This window comes from Sus scrofa, chromosome 1 (assembly GCF_054392235.1).
Source record: "Sus scrofa isolate SSC_HxYL_T2T_F1_AM1 chromosome 1, Sscrofa_HxYL_maternal_Yorkshire_Landrace_v2.0, whole genome shotgun sequence".
Classification (NCBI taxonomy): Eukaryota; Metazoa; Chordata; class Mammalia; order Artiodactyla; family Suidae; genus Sus; species Sus scrofa.
The window spans coordinates 196,568,195-196,590,564 of NC_139383.1; the positions used below are offsets into that span (position 1 = coordinate 196,568,195).

Genomic DNA, 22,370 nt, shown 5'->3' on the forward strand with positions numbered 1-22,370 from the left:
AGGATCTGCTTGTCCATTTATGCACCAAGATTCATTTTTATATTAAGATCAATTGATAAATAGGTAACTTGGAAATCTAATCCGTGTGACTCAAGATGCTCTGCTTTGGATCTACAGGATCATGTCCAGTATTTCCTATCTTGTGCCAGAAAAAGTATATTCCACTACCAGTGTGAAAGTCGGAGATGAAAAAACACCATGAAAATAAATGAATTAACATGACATCAATAAGCAATTTCAGTTCTCAGATGTTATAACTTAAATAGTACTTTTCCCTCATGACTTCTAAAGAGAAAAAAAACAGCATGTTCCACATTTGATACTTGATATGGTTATTACTGACAAATGATATTTTCACTTTCTGGAGAGGGGCACCCACTGTACTCTCAAAATCAGCTCATTCGGTTACCCGTAAACATCTTCTGAGACTTCATGAGGCTCAAGCTCTGAGAAGTGACTACTGGCTGGAGAGGTGAATAAGCCTAGTTTCTGTCCTTGGGAAGGTCAAGGTGACCATGGGAAGGTCAAGGTGACCATCAGAGCAAACATAACCAGCCAAAATGAAGGAATCAGGAGTTTGCCCCGTCTGGCCTTTGACCCAACCATCAAATGTACATTTTGGTACTTTTTGATCCTGGACCATTTTCTGGCCATTCCTAGGTGATCGACCTTTCAAAGACATACCAGGTTGGTGAGAAGTAGATGTGAAGTCTTGACCTCCTTCAGGACAAGAGGATAACTTAAAGTGCCACTAATAATTTCTGCCTGGACATTTGAGTTGTTTCCATGTTCATTGTAGCACTATTCACAATAGCCTGGACATGGAAACAACCCAGATGTCCATCGACAGATGATTGGATTAGGAAGATGTGGTATATATACACAACGGAATACTACTCAACCATAAAAAAGAATGACATAATGCCATTGGCAGCAACATGGATGGAACTAGAGACTCTCATACTGAGTGAAATGAGTCAGAAAGACAAAGACAAATACCATATGATATCACTTACAACTGGAATCTAATATACAGCACAAATGAACCTTTCCACAGAAAAGAAAATCTTGGACTTGGAGAATAGACTTGTGGCCACCCGGGGGGAGAGGGAGGGAGTGGGAGGGATCGGGAACTTGGGGTTATTGGACACAACTTGGAATGGATTTACAAGGAGATCCTGCTGAGTAGCATTGAGAACTATGTCTAGATACTTATATTGCAACAGAACAAAGGGTGGGGGGAAAAAAAAAGTATACATGTAAGAGTAACTTGGTCCTATGCTGTACAGTGGGAAAAAATTAAAATAATAAAACAAGAAAATAATAATAATAATAATAATAATTGCTGCCTGCTCCATCTCCCCTCCTCATTCTGATGTAATTTTGTTATTGTTGTTTGGTTTGGTATTTTGTGAGTCTTTTTGGGGGGAGGGGCAATTTTCAGTACTCAGGCCACTTGATTTGAGAAGCAATGTGTATTATAAAGAATCAGTTGATAGCCTGCTTGGCTAGAAAAATACCGAATTAGCAATTGGCCCTTTGGGGGTTTATTGTGAGGGCTCCTCACCTTTGCTTGTCGCCAGCTTTGAGAGTTCTTCTAAGAAAAGGAGCTGAAAGCTTTTAGAGCTTGAAAAAAAATAGGATTGCATTTTATGAAGAGGCTTTTTTTTTCTTACTCAAGCATCAGATCCCCGTGAAAGAGATACAACACTGAGGCTTGGGATTGAGAAGTTAAGTGTCCCCTATTGCTCAAACTGTCCCCATAGTTATGACTAGGACTAGGAAAGAAGGTTGCCCTTGAATTCTAATTGATGCCATTGTGTTCTACATGATGGAAATCAGTTTCTTACACCATTGTGAAAAAGTTTTTCAAGGACCAACAAAAATGTACAATTTATAGAACAGACCAAAAATCTGTTTAATGATGCTCATTATGATTATTCACTTAAGAATAAAAGGATGGTTTGTTTTCCAAAATAAAGGTGGTCTAGACAGAGATGTTGATTGTTCTTGAAATTCTCACACCAGTGAGGCAGAACCTAGTGCCCCTGCCCACTCCCCCACCCCAGGCCAGGTTAAAATCAGCACAAATGCTGTGTAATCTCACCAACAGGATTGATCCCGGTCAGGTATTAAGGGCTAAAATGGATTAAACAAAAGACATTCCCCTTGTAACAAGAAGGGAAAACTTCAAAGGTGGGATTTGTTCTTGTTATGACAAAGGAAGTGGATTTACAGACTGCCTCTAGGCACACCCCTCTGTGACTTTCGATTTGCTCTTTGCAGTATGGGGAGGGTTTCCTTTCCCTTTCTTTTTCCCCCAAGCTCCCAGAGTCCTACCTAGGGCAAGAACTTTGGGTTAAGAGAGTCAGATAGAGAATGCTTTTTAGGTGTGTTTTTAAAGACTAGGCACCAGGCATCTTCCCGATCAAATGACACTCGTATTCAGGTACCTCCCAGGTCCCCACCTCTCAGACATGTAGCAGTGACAGTGAACAGGTGAAACAAGGAGTACTGTTTAATCCATCCAGCAGGGCAGACTGAAATGTCCACTCTGGTGCTTGCATGTGACATGAAAATCCCAGAGAAAGAAATGCAAACAAGAAGCAGGGTATCCTAGAGGCTTAGCCTAACTCCACTCTATGAGATGAATTAACATACTTCACTGTATAATTTATAGTCCTGGGTCAGGATTAGCTACTCTGGGCTTTATTTTCAAGTCCCTGATACAACGTTCTAACTTTGATCATACTGGTATATATGTAAACATAATGTATCTCCCAGGAGTTCAAAGCACTTGGTAGTTTTTGGTAAGATACATATATGTATACATGCACATGTATATATAATCTATGTGCTTATCAATTATTTCACTCAAATTACTCCTAAAATACTTAAGTTCTCCAGGATAAAAATGGAAATAGTACTAGCACGGGAAGGTTGCATCAAAGTTTCTCAACTTAAGTACTGTAAAATCCCTTTAAAAGAAAAAAAAACTCCAACTGATGCCCAGATGTTGACTTAAATTATGTTTATAATAATATTATTCAAACATGTATTAACATTAGTGATGAACTCCTCCTATTGCAATTCTTATTCAATTACAAAACCAAAGTCTGTGCACAAATGACAAACAAATTGCAAACCCAATAAAATTCAAATTAACACCATTAAATGAATGTGGCAGATACATAATGTTTTCTGGAAACTGAATTACCACTGACAACATAACTATGGCACTGCCTGTCCCCCCACCCCCACCGTGTTGAGTTGGGCACACCAAGGTCGCCATCTGGATTCCCAGAAAGCATTTTTCAAACCAAATATCTTGACATTATTTGATCCTTATTACTTATTGGTCCGGGTATTGCTTCTTCGAGTGACTGTTCTCCTAATGATCTTTTCCACTGTAATATAGGTTCTGTTCTGTTTTTCTGATGCAATTGAGAAAACCTAATACTGAGTTTGTGGTGTTCTCTACTCATTAGGCTGAAACTGAACATACGGCAAGGCTCCAATAATACTATAATCACAGACTTTGGTGATGAAATTACATGGCAGGACTCCATTATGCTCATCATCCAGATAGTCCAGAATAGGATTATATTACATTTTTAAAAGGTTGTCTTCTACATAAAGTGAACAACTTTTTTAGAGTGCGATATCCCTTGAGGATACATTCCTGGTCCTAGATTTAAGGAGTCTAAATACATTTTACAAGCCAAGCAGTGTCTTTGTCTCCAGAACTCATTCTCTTGCTGCAGGTTTGAGCATCTGACTTAAAGAATAAAAATATTCCTCCTTTGTAAGAGTGCAAGTCCTAATCAAAGAGTCTTCATTATCTAGCCAATTAGGTTCTCCAGCTAATAAATACAAGACCAGGTGTTTCTCTTTAAGGAGCTTATACTCTACTTGAGGAAACAAGATACAAACATGTAAAAATATCCATACTTAAATGTACTAAAAGTTTGCTCATAAGAAATCAACATTTCCGGGTCAACCCACAAGGTTTAAATTAAGCTATAGGAACATTATTCATCATTTATGGTTGAATATTGCCTAAAACTTCATACTATATTTTGATCCTGCCATGCAGTGATAAAATGCAGCATCTGGAAGATATGGCATCTTCCAGCGGTTTGAAATGTAGAAATCTGATAGCATTTAGACTTTGACTTTCTGAAAAACACCTGTGTCATTAAAAGGCCCTTAAAATTGTGACCAAAATAGTCAAACGAAGCCATGAGAAATCTCCACAATCAAATTGGGTATAACTTTTATATCTGAAAAAAATTGTGTGATCATAAGAGATAAAAAGTATATGGGAAGAATGTATAAATCTGGTAAGTTCAAAGATATTTAAAATTAGAAAAAATTACATACAGTTTGAGACAAAATATGTCAAATACAATCTAGTGGTTTTCCTGGGTGGAGGTGTTCAGACTGATTAAAGAATCAGGTAATATATAACCTTAGGGCAAAGTTCTAATTGGATCACCCATTTGGGGCTGGGAGTTTAAATATAATGACTGCACAGAAAGAGAAAGGTAAATACCGTATGCTATCACTTATATGTGGAATCTAAACTATGGCAAAGATGAACCCAGCTACAAAAGAGAAACAGACTCACAGACAAGAGAACAGACTTGTGGTTGTCAAAGGGGAGTGGGGAGGTGAAGAATGGACTGGGAGTTTGGGGTTAGTAGATGCAAACTATTACATTTAGAATGGATAAGCAATGAGGTTCTACTGCATAGCACAGGGAACTATATCCAATTTCCTGGAAAAGACCATGATGGAAAAGGATATAAAAAGAATGCATAAATAACTGAGTCACTTTGCTGATACAGTAGAAATTTGCACATTATAAAATAATTTAAAAACATTATGACTATAAAGCAGGAACAGCATATTCTAAGAATGCTGACAAGAATCTAATCTTGGTCCTACATGAAACCTCTGATCATTAAGCGATCTCAGTCCTTAACAGGACTTGAGATAATTCAAATCTTTCAGAATGAAATGTAGACGAGCTTAGAGGCTCAAACTTGTAGTTTCAATATGCTTGAGTGGAAAGAAATCTGTGCATTTTTGGTATATATTACTACTTGTATTATTTAAGAGAATCTGTCCTATTAGAGTAACTGATCAGCCTTGTAATTCCAGTATTAAAATGTATGAGCCAGTAATTGATTTAGTCTTGTGATTTTTAAGCTGAATTTTAACTAAGGTTATAAATAGCACTGGACTGTCTCAGAGAGCTTAAGAATCACCATATATGGGTTTCAATTATTGGACTTATAAGAGTAATTTGAGTACTTGGGAAGATTGGTCAAAGGACTTTAAAAGAAAATCAAGTACATAAATTAATAAATGTGACTGAAGGTATTCTAAGATATTTAGTTAAGTTAAACAAGTTTATTTGAAGGCCAATTTAAAAAGCAATTGTTTAAATTTGCTAGACAAATAATAAAAATTGTAAGCCAAGCCAAAAGCTTATGGAAGAGCTACATTTTTGAATTTGTAATTTAGCATATCAAATATTATTGTGTCAAAACTAAAGTTATCTTCTGAATAGTATCTTCTGCATGTATAAAAAACTCACACTTGATTTATAAATAAAAATCCATCTTTCATTGCATCATTTCAAATAAAAATACATGAACAATCATTATCTTAATCATCTTTGCAATTGTAGTAAGCTATGTTTCATTTTTGGGAAGCAATTATAAAATAGCTACCCTTAGCATGGTCTCACTGGGGTCATCAGTGTTTGTCTTGCCAAGTCTTAGACATTGGGACCGGGCTCTAGATGGGTGATTACCATGGAGGAGGTCACGTGAAGTCTGAAGCCCAGCTCACAGGAATAAGCTCTCTGAGTGATATACCCCCACCGCTCTGCTTCCTACGTTATTCACAATGTCCTCCCAGTTCACCCCTCACCAGCTTCCATTACAATCCACACGTCACTTGTAGCAATGGAGACAGTGTGCTCATGGAGCTCCCTTACTGGGGAACTCAATTGTCTGGCACCTTGATCTTGAATATCTCAGCCTCCAGAATCATGAGACATACATTCCTATTTAAGCCACCCAGTCAGTCTAAGGCATTTTCTTACAGCAGCCTGAATAGGCTAAGACAGACTTAAGGAATAATACTTCTAATCGATAAAGATAGAAAAGCCATCACTTGTATCCAAGATCACCTAATTAGTAATGTGAAGAATGACTAAAGAACTCAAAGATAATAAGGATACTACATACTTTTTTCTACCATGTCCTATTTAATGGCTCGTTTCTAAACTTACTCCCAAGATTGAAGGTCATCTAACAGACAGGTTAATAATAAAGAGATCTCTTCCAGGTTAAATAAAAGAGCAATCTCGTAGTTGCTGATGGAACTGTACCGGTAAATAGCAATGGCGGCCGCAAATTTTCCACTCTTTCCTATATCCAAGCCTTTTGTCATATCCCTTTGCCTTCTTCCACAGGCAGGATGGCCTGAGGGGAGCCCCCTGTACCTGACACTGAATCCAGCCATGTGTGTTAGAAGATAACCTGTGAGCAGAGGCTTGACATGGGCTCGTGAATTGGGTTTACACTTCCCTGCATTCCTGCCATCACCAGGGGGCATGTTGGGGTCAGCCTGATGTGGGACAAGAGCTGATTCACACCAGTCACACCAGCCCAGCCTAGCCCTAGCCATGGAAGCAAGCCCATCCAGGGTCAGCAGGACCAATGTGCTGATTTCTCGATGGCCTCAGATGTATGACCTAAAACATAAGCTGACACAGACAGTGAACTTGGAGGAAACTCTCCCCGATCGTTCCCAATAGTAGAGGCAATGGATGATATTTATTTGCATAACCTAAGAGTTGAAGCTGGTACAAGTTTGAACAACTGTGGAAATAGTCGAGCTCTGACCTGCAAAAGGGGCTTCAAGATCTGTTTATCAAACCAAATGATGAAGGCCTTCAAATCCTATGCAGGGTTATTTCCAGAGCTACTTGAAAGCATTCCTCACATGAGGATATTCCTGTTTTAGTTCTGCCAGATATCATTTTGGACATGAGGTACCGACTCTGTCAGGAACACAGCCATGTTATCAGCCTGTAACTTGGCAAACACATGTGTCCTCAAATCAGCATTAAAGAATCTGTGAGTTGATAGAAATGAGGTGTCTTTCAGGAGCTTGAGGAAGAACTATTCCCAGTGAGTAACGATGTGTTACATCCAGAAACGTTTCCTTTTTTATCTAAGTTGGACCTGAGCAAACCCAGAATAACGTCTGATGAACGCTCTTGCCCTGCCCCTGGAGAAGAGAGGAAAAAAGTTTCATAGATTCCCTCATATCTCTAACTCCTATGATTGGGATTCCAGTAATGAAATGAGAAAGAAGCTCCCTGAATCGTTTTTAATCTGAGCCTTTTCTCTGAGGAAAGTTCCCTGAGGGGTTAATGTCAGGTCAGTAAGTAATTAGATCTCCATTGCTTAGCAGATTCTACACCAAACGCAGGGTAATTCTATTAGAAAATGAAACCACAACATTGTACATTTCTGAAGCTACTGGATCTGTATTTAATTATCCAGGTAATGTAATTATGCAATCAGTTCCAATCTGATATCAAGAGGAAAAGTTCTTGGTGGGTTTTTTTTTTTTTTTTTTTTTTTGGCAAGGTTTTGTGAAAGGGCTGTGCAATTAATATGACACACTTAATTACTGAAATGTAGAGATATCTTTGCAAGAATATATCCCCATCCAAGCATGTACGCTATATTAGCTGCTTAGATCTTTGCCATTACTAATGTATTTGTGGCTTCTTATCGCATAATGACCTATGGTAATAATTAGCCCCATAATAAAAACAAAGACCTTAGCACTGTATTGCAAAGCTCAATTCTGCATATTATCCCACTGAACAACAGAGTAACAATAAGGATTCAGAAAAGAATTTAAATTCTCTTAAATCTTTTAAAGATCTATGAAAATCTACCTGGAGTACACATTTTCAAATATGGAAAAAGAAAAGCAAATATATGTAACAGATAATGAAGTGGGAGGATATGGGTCACCAAAGTAACATTCTTCCCTTATAATTTATGATGTGACAAATATAGACTTCACAATGTTCCTTAAATGGTCAACTTGATTCTTAGGGCATCTGCTCTGATTAACCAAAATAGTTCCTTAAATTCCATGTTTCTCTTCTGGCTCACCTCAACTCTATAATCAAGGTTTCCCATATGCTTTAATTTACTTGATCATTTCTTTAAGATTTTAGGTGTCTGCACTATGGCCCCATGAGAAAGAAAGAGCTTAGGAGCCTAAAGAAATAGGACAGTGCAGAAGTTTCTGTTGTGGCTCAGTGGTTAACGAATCTGACTAGGAACCATGAGGTTGCAGGTTCAATCCCTGACCTTGCTCAGTGGGTTAAGGGTTCGACATTGCCGTGAGCTGTGGTATAGGTGTGGCTCAGATCTGGCATTGCTGTGACTGTGGTGTAGGCCGGTGGATACAGCTCCGATTAGACCCCTATCCTGGGAACCTCCATGTGCTACAGGTGCAGCCCTAGAAAAGACAAAAAAAAAAAGAAAGAAAGAAAGAAAAGAAATAGCATGTGCAGATAGGAACTGAGGTGGTCACCTTTTAGTAAATTTTCCCTTACCCATGAATAGCTTGAACTGTGGAATGTTCCAAAGTCTTCCAGTACCATTTTTAAAATTAAGACAGCCTGTGAAAAATGTCGTTTGAAGTTAGAAGCTACTCTTCTGTGTTGTTTCTCCTCACTTGTTTATCCCTTTGGCCAATAGCCGTGCAGACGATTTTATTTCCCAGCATGGCAGAAGCTCGATGTAGGGTTGTTATGACTTAACATTGTTGAAATCTTGTTCCTGGAGGGTGAACATTCAAGATAAGTGAGCTGGAAGTATAGGGAGGCACGAGCATATGCTTATGGGAACACCAGGGGCTGGAGCAGGGTACAGACAGGGCTGGGACCAAAAAGCATCTTCTTTACAGTCGGAAGAGCAACTCGCTGGTACAGAGGTTGGGAATGAAATAGTCTACTATTACTGTGAAACAAATGAGTCCCAGCTTGGTGGTTTAAAACAGCCCAAGTTTATTTCTTGTAGTTTCTGTGGAGCAGGATCCACTGGGCTGAAATCAAAGTGACAGCTGAGGCCACAGTTCTCATCTGGAGCCTGAGGTCCTTTTGTGGACAGAATCTATTTCCCATGGTTGTAGGACTGAGGTCTTTGTTTTTCTGTTTTCCTGCTAGCACTTGGCCGGGGACCCTCTCAGCTCCCAGAGGCTGCCTGCAGTTCTTTGCCATGTCACCTCTGCAGGCAGTTTCACAACCTGGCTGTTCTTTCCTCCAGGCAAGTTGGAGTGTGTTCTCTCTGCTTTCCCTTCTGTGACCAGCCAAAGAAAAGTCTCTGCTTCTGAAGTGCTCTTGTGATTAGGTGATATCCCCATCTTAAGATCAGCTGGTGTGGAACCTTAATTATATCTGCAAAATCCCTTCAAAATAGTACCTACTGTAGTATTGGATTGAAAACCTGAGAGAAAGGGTGTGTACCCCATGGGCTGGGACCAACAGTTCTGTCCAGTGCAGGGGACCTGTCAGGGCCTCAATCTCTTCCTTGAAATTGCTGTGGCACCTGAAACTTTCTCATGAGAAAGTCATTCTTTAGGTTTAAAATGAATATTTCTAAGAGTGCCCTGTAAAATAAAGCCAGCTGCTTCTCTAATTCTGTAATACCATTGTTGAGCACCTATTTTCCAAGCACTATATATTATCTTATTTAATCTTCTCAACTTCCCCTATAAGAAAAGTGTTATTATGCTCACTTTATATAACCTCAGGGGAAACTAAGGATCTGAGAGATAAACTTGCACAGAATTGTGCAACTGCTTATTGATGGACTGGTGTTCAAATTCGGGGCTGTCTGACCTATGACCCAGCAATTCCACTCCTGGGTATATATCTAAAAACCAAAAAACACCGATTGGAAAAGATACATGCACCCCAATGTTCATAGCAGCATTCTTTACAATTGCCAAGGTATGGAAGCAAGTAAGTGTCCATCAACAGATGAATGGATAAAGGTGTGTACACACACACACACACACAGGAATATTATTCAGCCATAAAAAATGAAATTTTGCCATTTGCAACAATATGGATGGATTTGGAAGGTATTATGCTAAGTGAAATAACTCAGGCAGAACAAGAAAAATACTATATGATGTTACATATAAGTGGAATCTAAAAAATACAATAAACTGGTGAATACAACAGAAAAGAAATAGACTCACAGATATAGAGAACTAACTAGTGGTTACCAGTCAGGAGAGAGAAGGGAGAATGGGCAATATAGGGGCGGTGGATTTAAAAATTCAGGGCTGTCTAACACCAAAGTGATGGTTTTTTTCACCACACTACCCTCTGTATCAGAGTTCTGATGTAAAACAAATAGCCCATAAAAAGAGGTCTAGTCAAAAAGAGCTTGACTAACAGGATTCTTTGTAGAGGTGGGTAGGGTGGGGGGAATTGACAAAAGAGAGCACCTGGGGACAAGGAGTGGCAGGAAGCCATGACCCCCTGTAGGCCTGAAGGGACAAGAAAAACAGAGGTGACAGAACCTAGAAAAATCTCTAGCCAGGAAGAAACCCAGGCATTGACAAAACCTGGCCCTTTAAAGAGAGGGGCTGCAATGGCTAACTTACTTCTCTTTTCCACCTCCAATCCCCTCCTATTAATTTCCATTAGCCAAACCAATTGGAAGCCAGAGAGCCCAGGAGATCCAATCCCCTGGTTCCACATCCCGGGGCACTAGACAGAGCAGCTGCTGTGGAGGGCAGGACTAGAGAGGGAAGTTGAGAATAAACAGAACCATCCCTAACAACGCAAGTACATCTGCATGGGCAACACATGGCAAGCTTCTTGAGGCCAAAGTATTTGTCTTCTATTTCTTTGGCCATGCATGTAGAAATTCCCAGGCCAGGGATTAAACCTATGCCACAACAATGACTCCAGCCACAGCAGTGACAATGCCAGATCCTTAACTGCTAGGCTACCAGGTAACTCTATTTTTTTTGTCCGAGTATAATTTTCAGAAACAAATCCTTGATTAACACTTGACTTATCAGTAGTCACTGTCTGTTTTTTCTTTTTAGGGCTGCACCTGCTGCATATGAATGCTCCTGGGCCAGGAGTCCAACTGGAGCTGCAGCTGTGGCTTACACCACAGCCACGGCAACACTGGATCCAAGCTGCATCTGTGACCTACACTGCAGCTTGCAGCAATGCTGGATCCTTAACCTACTGAGTGAGGCCAGAGATGGAACCTGAAACTTCATGGACACTATGTCAGATTCTTAACCCACTGAGTCACAACAGGAACTCCAGTAGTTAGTATCTTGACAAGTGTATTACTTTGCTGGGTCGACCAGAACGAAACACACAGACTGGAGGTCTTAAACAATAGAAATTTATGTTCTCCTAGTTCTGGAGGCTAGATGTTGAAGATCAAGGTGTCGCAGGTATGGTTTCTTCTGGAGGCCTCTGTCCTTGGCTTGCAGAAGGCCACCTTCTTGCTGTGTCCTCACAAGGTGTTTTTCTGTGTACATGCCCCTCTGATGTCTCTGTATCCAAATTGAAAACACGAAGGTGTTTTGGGGAGAGATTAACTGAATCAGATGTTCCTTATAATGAAATAACATGAGGACTGGCTTTGGCAATGGGAAGGTCATGATGACCAGGATCAGGAGGTTCTGAAGGAGCAGCAGGGATGAGAGTCGGCCTGAAGTGAGTTCAAGGACACTGAGGGGAGTTGGAGATATGGAGTAGAGACAACTCTTTAGGGCAAATGTGTGATTTTTAAATGTCCTGTTTTTATTCAAGGTTGGGGCAAACCCTGTACGTGAAGTGAGACGTGAAGGCAAGAGGGTGGGTTGGTCCACCTCTTCTAAAGGGCAGAATCCACCCAGGCCTGGGAAAGTCTGACTTTGTGTCCTCATTCTCTCTTTGCAGTGCCTTTCTTAGTGCTACTTCCCCTTCAGGATCTGGAGAGCCACCGGTTCACATTCTGCTTGACAGCCGTCACTAGCACAAGTGCAAACCAATTTGTTACCTCTTGAGGGCAGTTGTCTTGTTTTTGCCAGCAGGGTGAGGAATCTTCCCCAGGACTCCTCAAACCCAGGGGTATCTGCAGCTGGACACCTGGCCTATAGAGAAGGCTCAGCCTTGCAGTAAAGAGTGCTAAGAAGTTCTTAAAAAGGAAAACCAAAATGAACCCAAAATAAAGCCAAAATAGAGAGAAACAACCTAAATCATGTGTTGCTGAGCAACAGGGAGGAGGAGGCAGGCCTCATCTCTCCTCCTCTGAGACGCCATAATGCTTTAGGGCCTCAAAGAATGCCCCAATTTATACAATTCACTGCGGCAGCATTAAGCCTGAATGGCATTCGGCAGCAGATAAAGTCTCTCTGTCATACAGCAGAAGGCTGTGCGGCCCGATCTTGTTTAGAATTACATTTAAAATCTGGAAATCAAATGATATGTCCAGATAACTTCTATGGTAAACCCCAAACCAGTTACACTTCAGGTTAAGCCTCTGCATTTCTAAACAACGTGCCTTTATTCTCTCCAGGCCAATACTCGGACCTTCCTGCCAGCAATATCAAATAGCAAGAGGCTGAATGCCCCCTCTGTATGAGCATTAAAGGATAAACAGCCAAGGGAGGCAGTGCCTCTCCACTGAGAAAATCTCCATCTTCGACACATCTCAACGCAACTTCAAATTGGCTCATTCTCTCTCGGTTTCTTGAGCTTTCTGCTCACCTCTAAAACGTGAAAAACAAACAAACTAAACAGCCCCCCCAAACATCCCATCACTTCATAAAAACAGGGCTCTTCGTTTTCTAAATTTCTTTTATCCCTCTCACTTGAATAGATCTCTCCTGGTTATTGAATGGTATCTCCTTGCTGTATCTCATTTCACAGGATCTCAGAGTTTGAATTGCTCTAGGAAACCGAGAGACCCACCTGGTGGAGCTTCGGGGCAAGAAAATTAGTCCAATCCTGGCAACAGAGCTAGAAAAGGGACCACCGCATTGATGTATGTTCTTCATTCCTCATTTTATTGCAGAGGAAACCAATGCCTATAAGAGCAATGTCATGATCAAGCGTGGAGTATGTGCCCTTGGTGTTGACAGGGCCTGTACAAATGTATGTCCTTGATGAATGAACCCCATTTTCCCAGGAAATCGCTCTGACCTTCTCTTCTGTCCTTCCATAAAGGAAGCCATTCTATTGGACCCTGGTCACGCCAGGCATCAGGAGAAGCCTCGAAGCACCTATACTTCTTTCCTCTGGATCAGCTTCCAGTTAAGATCAGAGCTCATAAATGAGGTGCGAAGACTTTCTGCTGCACATAAAGCACCATCTGATGCAGAGAGGGAGAGTAAATTTGGACACTGAGCACATTTCAGTCCACGGGGGCAGGGACATACCATCTGCAGAAGTCCACTAGGTACCATTTTATTCTTTTAGAAGAAGGGTGTTGTTCCTCCCTTGAGGGAAAAAAAAAAAATGTTGCAGTAGATTCTTTTGCTAAAAGAGTCATTTAAATATTACTGGTCACGTCACATTGTAGTTGTTTGGAAATAATTATATCCATATCACAGACAGTAAATAATAGATGTGCATTCACTAACGTTTTATTCATGTTCTGTTTTAATATGGCAAACTTAGAAGTAATTTAATCTCCCAGTAAATTGAAGTGGTGGGGGGTTCTTCACACAGAAGACTGCAAGTTATTAATTCCGGGCAGTCTTCATCTTGTACAATTAGTCACTGTTTGCAGCTGGAAATGTTTTATTAATTTTCCATAGCAGTTGATTTTCCACAGTTTTCTCAGTTTAAATTAAGCAGTAAGAGCTGCTGTTTCTTCTTAAATAAATTTTCTTTCCACAAAAATACATGCCTCTGGCTATGTCAATTTTCCCATTTGATTAAAGTGCCAGCAGGCAATTAATAACTTAATGCATTTTAAAGTACTTTTGGAAAAAGTAATTTGAATAGCCAAACTTGTGTATTTGAATGGACTGTGGCAGAAGATTTAACAGGCAAGTGAAAATCCTAGAACCTCAGAAAGGACGAATAGAGCCCAACAGCCACATCTGGGGACAGCGGTGTGGTGTCCATAAAAGGCCCACAGCTGGCACACACGCTCTGGGAGATGGCAGGGAATCACCTCTTTGCACAAAGCTGGAGGAAGAAAGGTGACCTCAAAATAGTCTTCATGGGGCACAGAAAAGGCTCTAGGCTATGATGGTATTGTCTGAGTGGGAAAACCATTTAAAAAGCCAGGAGACAACATGGGGGAACCTTGAAGACGTTAATGCTAAGTGAAATAAGCCAAGTGAAATAAGCCAGGCACAAAGGACAAATGTAGATTGCACTTGTGAGAGTTACCTAGAATAGTCAACTGCATAAAGACAGAAAGAAGGAGGATGGTTGCCAGGGGCCAAGGAGAGGACAGAATGGGGAGTTGGCATTGACCCAGTAAAGTTTCTATCAGTGGTGATGGAAAAGTTCTGAAAATAGAGTGGTGATAACTGCACATGACACCGAAATTAATGCCACTGAATTATACACCCAAAAAAAGGTTTAAAGGGGAGTTCCCTCATGGCTCAGGTGGGTTAAGGATCAGGCATTGTCACTGCTATGGCTCAGGTCACCACTATGGCACAAAAAAGGGTGTTTAAAGGATGAATTATATGTTGTATACATTTTGTCACAAAAGTAATGTGGCCTTTTTTTCATGTTCAACAGGTATAAGCAAAGATGTGGTGGTTCCCTTCATGCAAAATACTGCATTTCCCTGGGTCTTCTAGCAGGAGTCATGATCAACTGTGCTGTGCCAACACCACCAAAGACAGTTCTGCATATTCTCTGTGAAGTGCAGCAAGGAACGGCTGAACAGACTTCTGCTGGGGTAGGTGACATGATGGTGGCCACAGTCAGGAAAAGTGGACCAGAACTCAGAGAAGGAAACACATCCAGCAGTGGTAATTCAACAACAGAAGGCATCCTGGAGAAAGATGCTGAGTTCCTTTATATTAGCCATCATAGGAAGGTCATAGTGAACAGTAAGTCAAGATGAAAGATTCTGCCATCATAAGGCCAGCTCCAGAGGTGTGTGCAGACTTGTGGCCCAGGATTTCGTTCAAGGCTGGCAGCATCATATGATTCTCCAGTGTTTTTGTTTAAAAAATAGCCCCTTAATTATTTGCTCTTACTGCCAAATAAATAAGTAGTGAGGATATTCACAGCCAATTGGTTTTTTTTTTTTTTTTAAAGAAAATGCATGCAAAAAGGGATACCTGTCCTAGTGTAATCTGTGGTGAGAGTTAGGGCATTTGTTTGGCAGTGGGGTGTCTTAACTGACTTCTGGATGCAGGAGGACTAATCAACACTGGGCACTGCATCTGTAAGATCTATTGACCAAGGCTCAAGAAAAGCTGATGCTCCTCACGGCTGTATATGCTCCTGCATTCTGCTCTCACTGGTTTGTTGAATGCCTCCTGAGATGCAGTTCGGATTGTTCCCAAACCTGTTCCTATCAGGCTATTTTAATTATGCAATTTAATTAAGTATTATGTAAGTAGATGAAATGTGAGCTCAACCCGATTGAATGCCTTAGTCAAGCCTGATAAAGGTAAGCTCTAAAAAAATATTGGGGCTGTACTAGGTGTGGACAAAGTTATATTGGTAACACTACAAAAATAAAAAGGAATTCTGAACTTAGGTTGCTTTGTAAGTATCTATAATGTTTTTACTTCACTCGAAAGACCTTAAAACTAGAAACCAAGGATGAGGCACCCTGGACGTGTTTTAAACCTAGATGATTAGAAACTAGCCAATTCATCTTCAGTAGGAAGGCTGTGCTACCATCCAGCTCACTGGATGAAATAACTTTTCACCAAACTTTCAAACATCCATAGCAGGAAACCAGTTATTGTTTTTATGGCACAGCCAAGGGATTGGTAGGAGCTGCTTAGCTGTTGAGTTGAGCAGTATTCTAAAGTTAAATCTGAACTCAGTAAGCAGAAGTTCAAAGAAATCAACAATATTTTCCAAGAGTGTGAAAGGGAAACAGTGAGAAAAAGACCATATATTCACCACTTGTGATCCAGAAAAAGATAAACACAAATTAAAAAGCAGACATTCTTGGAGTTTCCTGGTGGTGCAGCAGGTTCAGTTCCTGGCCCATGAACTTCCACATGCTGCAAGTGTGGCCAAAAATTTTAAAAAATTAAAACAAAAAAACAGACGTTTTTACTACTGGTTATCTTCTTTTAACTCTTTGCCATATCTAAGCTCAAGTCTACTTTTATTCAAATGAAGTGGTGTGAGTCATTCAAAAGATACAAATTTCAATCCTAGAGCCACCTACTCATGATCAGAATGAGATACCCCCTGTCTTGTGGAGGAGTCAGATCCCACAGATGCTGCTGACCCACTCCAGCACTCTCCGCTGCAGAATGCCCTATTCTCTCATTTCCTCTCTAAAGCAATGTCAACAATTGTGACTACTGTGCTGGATTTTTTTCCAGAAGCTCATTCTAGCCAACTTACTACTTCAATCATCCACCTGCTTGAAGAAATTATAAAGTTCTTTTCAAAAATGTTTTTCAGAAACGGACCCACAAACAGAGAACAGACAGGATTGTCAAGATGGGAGAAGAGGAAGGGGTGGGTAGGGATGGACTGAGAGTTTGGGCTTAGCAGATGCAAACTATTATATACAGAATGGATAAACAACAAGATCCTACAGTATAGTGACAGGGAACCATATACAGCATCTTGTGATGAACCATAACGGAAAAGAATAGGAAAAGAATGTATGCGTGTGTGGGGATAACTGAATCATTTTGCTGTATAGCAGAAATTAACACAACATTGTAAATCAAGTATATGTCAATAAAAACGTCAAAAATGTTTTGAAGAATGACATCTTGTATTTGGGAGTCAGTGCTGGATTATTTCCCCAACACTGAGCTGGCAATGTGGATATTGAATCAAGGTCATGGTCCCAAGGAAAAAAAAAATAATTGTGATTTACATTGTGGGTATCAGTTTTTCACACATCTAAAAGTGTACTATGCACCCACTGAGGGCTTCATTTCATTTAGTACATGAGGAAATGGCAGCTGGGTTGCATTGATTAAAAATAACTCATGGAATGATAAGATTAATGCTTTCACCAGCTATTGCTGAGAAGTAGGAGGTCAGTTTGATGTTTGCCATGTTTGTTATTAAGCATCAGGATAGAATGGGTTCTTCCTCTGGAGACTTGCTGATGAAGGAAGGGGAATTTTAAAATATCAAATCATTCACTCCTTCAGAAATTTATTTAATTTAGCCTTTCTTTTCCTTTTTTATGCCTTATTTCTTGAGCCCAGTTTGTGGTGTTTTGATATTGTTCATCAATTTTTGTCCTAAAGGGGGGCTATTAAATATACTTTAGTGTATCAACAAGTTTCTTAGTTCCAAGTCTCTAAGAAAATCTTTCTTAGCTTTCCTCGTCTAAAAAGAGACCATACTTGTATAAATTAATAGATAGCAGAACCATAAAGAGGTATAAAAAGCAGATATATCTTTTCAGATTAGCTTTGGCTATCTCTCTATATAATATCATGATTAAAAAAAAAATCAGGCTTAAACAAGAGGGGTGTCTTTCTCACTAAAAGAAGTCAAGGAAAGGCAATCCAGGGCTGGCAGAGTCCTAGTCATCATGGACCATAGCTCCCTGGTCATCAGGGTCCAGGCCTCCCCCTCAAGCTCTGCCATGACTCATACACCATCTCATGTTCCAAAATGGCTGCTCAAGCTCCAGCCCTCATGTCCACCTTCCAAGCAGAAGGAAGAAATCAAAGAGTATACTTCTCCCTTTGAAGTCACTTTCCTTAAGTTACACTTTTTTTTAACATGTCTGGCTAAATTTTAACCATTTGGCCACACCCAGCTGTAAGGAAGATTGAGAAGCATATTCTCTTCACTGAATGACAATGTGTCTAACTAAAAATTAGTAATTTTACTATAGAAGAAAGGCCAACCATTAAAAAAAGTTAAAAGAAGTACAACTTATAAGCTAAGAAAGCAGATAAAGTTACATAATACACTCAGTTAAGACCACAAAGGACAGAAAAACAACAAAAGACAAAAATAGGAATGAAAGAACAAACAGGAAACAGTAATGAATGTGGTAGAGATTAATGCATCTATGTCAATAATCACTTTGGGTGTTTTGTTTCTTCGAGCATCTTTTTATTGAAGTACAGTTGATTTACAATATCAGGCATACAGCACAGTGATTCAGTTACATACACACAATTTCCCTTATATGTTATTACAAAATATTGAGTATTGTTCCCCATGCTATACAGTACGTCCTTCTTGGTTATCTATCTTATTTATAGCAGCGTGTATGTTAATCCCAACCTCCTAATTTATCAATAATAGTGATTTTCAATAATTACTTTGAATCACTATGCAGCAATTCAAAGTTAGAGTAGATCCAAAAACATGACCCATCTATATGTTGTCCACAAGAAACCCACTTTAAAGACACATATTTTTCTCTATTCATGTACTTTTAATCTATATCATGCTAATTAAAAGAAAGCAGAAGGAACTATATTAAGACAGTAGACTTCAAATTTCTGTTTGTTGAGAAAATTTAGAAGTACAGTCATTGAAGAAAATATGTAGAATTTAGGAGGGTTGCCATTTTTTTCTGCAGTCTATGAGTGTATTTGCTTCTTTGTTTGGGGAGAGTATCCTCCCACCATTCTTAATCCCTTCTTTCCCCTTCTCTCCTTTCTTCCTTAAATCATCACAAAAGAGACGGAGTTGGTGCACAATTCCTGAAAAATGCAAAAGCTCTCAATCTGACTTTTTGGTTGCCGAGGAAGCAGAATGGCCCCGCCTGGGGCAACAGAAGGAAGCTTCCACTGGAGGTTCTGGCACCAGGCTGCCCATCCAGGCATTCAATGCCTCTGCCCCAGCCCACTTCCAGCTAAGGGGCTTCAGAGAGATCATCTCTTTTTAGCCTTTCTGAAGGGTCTTTTTCTGCTGAGCTGTAGCTGTGCCAGTTCTCCCAGAGCTCACTTGCATTGATTCCTAAAAATCATCAATATCTAGGCTTTTTTAATCTATCTGCTTGCAAATATTAAGCATGGGGTAACTTCTCTGAAAGGTTAAAGGGAAAAGGTGAGTTAACAGGCTATTAAATATATAATGCACTTTCTTCTTGCTTGAGGGAAAGAACATTCTAAGCAATAATTTTAAATACTTTTTAGTGAATACCTTGAAGCAATCAAAAGAGTAAAAATGCAAGCTCAATGGAGAGCATTAGGCAATTATCACTGGAAATTATTTAAGCTTAAATAACTAAAATAATTTTATAAAATCATACCAAATACTGGAAAGGATTCTGCATGGTCAATTTGCTTTCCTACATACCAGCTGAAGAGGTAAGCAAAAATGTTGAATTCTAAAAGTCTCAACCGAGTGAATTAATATACCTTTTGGGGGGGCATTAAATACTAAAGATGATGAGTCATTGCCACAAAATACAAGGGATGACCTTCTCCCCTTCTTCTTCTGCCATAAAATGAACACCTTCAAGTATTTAGAGAAAACTAGATCATGGTGGTTAAAACTGCCCTGGAACTAGATAGTGAGTTGAATGGTAATTCTGCCACTTCAAGCTATATCCCTTGAGCCAGTTAACTACGCACCCTGTGCCTTGGTCTCCTCACCTGTTAAGTAGGACCCATGTGGGGGTTACTAGCATGCTTAGAGTCGGGCCACACACACAGGAAGCACTGTGTATAAGCTATCCTGATTTGTGACACAGCCTGTCTTTGCTCACTGGGTAGCTGTCTTTGGAACTGTGAGCTATGGAGGAGCTGTATCCATCAGTATGCTGGATGTGGTGGTCCTTACAGCAGGATATTCCCATCCCATGGTTCTTCAGCACTTCTGGAAGGGGGGCTATTATGCACATTTATGCTGGGATGGGAGCATCTTCTCATCTTACTCCCGTTGCTCAGGATGTTCACTCCCATCATGTGGGGGAGTTGGCCAGTTGCCTATTCCTGCCCTCCTGACTCCACTCGACAAAGATGTCTTGAGCACCTGCCATGGGCCAGCCCCTGATGAACCACTGGTAACACTGAGATTGACAAGCACCATAGGTTCTGGAGGCCACAATAAGATACAGAGACAAAAAAAAAAAAAAAAAAAAAAAAACACAGGCAGGCACAAAATGCCACAAGAGCCTACAGGATACCCCAACTGGCTTTGGAGGGATCAGAAAAGATTTTACCCAGAGGGTGACTCATGTAATTAAATAGTGAAGACTTGATGGGATTCTCCAGATGAGCAAGAAGGAATGAGAAAGAAGAAATCAAGCACAAAGGTGTCCAGAATGTGACCAGTTTGGGGAATGGTAAGTCATGGTCTATGGTTTTGGTCTTGAGATAACCCTCTGACAAGGCTGAGACTTGTCCATATGGCACCTTCCTAGGTAATGGGACAGAGTTCAAGCATGGCAAGTTAAGCACAGGCCAGACCATGCCTACTGCTCCAAGGCTGGGTGCCCTGTGCTTTGGTCCTGAGTTCTGGCTCACACAATTTTCATTACAATGTGTTATCTTTCTCCTCAAGGTTAAGAACTCCATGTGACTTCTCTCTCTAGATCGTCTGTGACACCATCTAAAATTGGGCCCTTCATCTCCTCTACCTTCTGGTTAAAAAAAAAAATCTCTGGTCCAGGTCCTGCCTCTCTAAGACAAGGGATGTCCAGCCCATACTGCTATTGATAATGAAGCAGGGAGCTCAAGAGAATCCTTCCTTCTGAGACGGCATTTTTATTAGAGTTGTTGTAAAACCTCTACCCAATTTAGATTTTTTCTTTTTATGGCCACACCTGCAGCACATGGAAGTTCCCAGGCTATGTGTTGAATCAAAGCCACAGCTGCCAGACTACACCACAGCCACACCAGAGCCCAGTGGCATCTGCAACATATGCCGCAGCTTGCAGCAACACCAGACCCTTAACCCATTGAGTGAGGCCAGGGATTGAACCTGCATCCTCAGGGACATTATGTCAGGTTCTTAACCTGCTGAGCCACAATGGGAACTCCTAGCTTATATTTTTTACTTGTACAGTTATAAAATACATTTGCCAGCATGTTTCACTTTTTAAAAAAATCCTTACTAATTCTGGTAATAAGCATTTTTAAAATTTTTCTTCTTTTTTCAGTCAATTCTTAATCTTTAAGAGACACAGAAGCGAAAGGATATGTTGCCTAAAAAGGGTTCCTGAATAGGAAGTGGCATCTTTCTGGTCCTTGGTTGGATGACAAGGCAATAAACAGCAGACTCCTCAGAGGAGGGAGTGGACAGAGGTCTTGCAACTGCCATCTGAAGTCAGCCTGGTTGCCACCACTCAGCTAGTGCATCTTCAAGGTCATGACCCCTTTGCTTGGGGTGCTGCTGAAAAGGTGCCTTATCCTTGCGTATAAACTACTAAGTAAACTAATTTAACAGGAATGTATTTAAAACCAAATCCTGGAGTCAGTGTTCTGGCAGATGTGGTATCTCTCCCTACTAAGCAGTTATGGAGAAAACTGTCAACACAGGTAGATGATAGATCATGTACCTACATTTTAACTCAGTTATTTCATCTGCAAATTAATACTTAAAACATGGAGTATTACTGCTCAATGATATTAACTATACATTATTGAAATAAGATATTTAAATACCTGCACACAAAGTAACAGCTTAAGAAATGTTACTTCTTGTACGTCTATTAACCAAGGGGAGATCATTTGGTCTAGTACCTTCATCTTAAAGATAAGGAAACTGAGACCCAGAGAGGTAAAAATGACCCAAAGTCACACACCTGGGAAGAGGCAGAGCTAATTACTAAAGCAACCATACGTATTTTTCTTTGGATTTCTCAGAAAAGTGATTGTCTAGAGCTCTTCAAAATTCCACATTGCCCTCTAAAGTGAGTGCCCCAGAACAATGACCTGAGGTCGTTTAAATGACAAAATGTAAGTCCCCCATCTAGCTACAAAGCCACATTCATCTGTTCTCCGTTGAGAAAGCTGCTAATGGCTCTTTCCATGCCTTTCCCAGTTGAAGCACAGTACCAAAACATTTGCAGCCTAAGGATTCCCTCCCACTGTTTGTAGATCAAACACAAACAGAAACAGTGGGAGACTGGGGCATCTCTAACTGAGAGAATCAATATCAATGAAACAGACAAAATCCCAAAATCTCA

General features: G+C 40.3%; 1 long non-coding RNA gene across 2 annotated transcripts in view; it reads left to right on the forward strand.

Moving 5' to 3' along the window:
* The window catches only part of LOC146406941 (uncharacterized), a 64,979-nt gene extending 47,967 nt beyond the window's left edge, over window positions 1–17,012 (forward strand). The window contains exons 2-3 of one of the 2 annotated variants that reach the window (XR_014819687.1): window positions 13,304–13,535; window positions 14,840–17,012. This is a non-coding gene — a long non-coding RNA (uncharacterized LOC146406941). The remainder of the gene's footprint in view (window positions 1–13,303; window positions 13,536–14,839) is intronic. The other variant, XR_014819691.1, reaches the window with a different exon arrangement.
* Window positions 17,013–22,370: the final 5,358 nt, after the last annotated feature.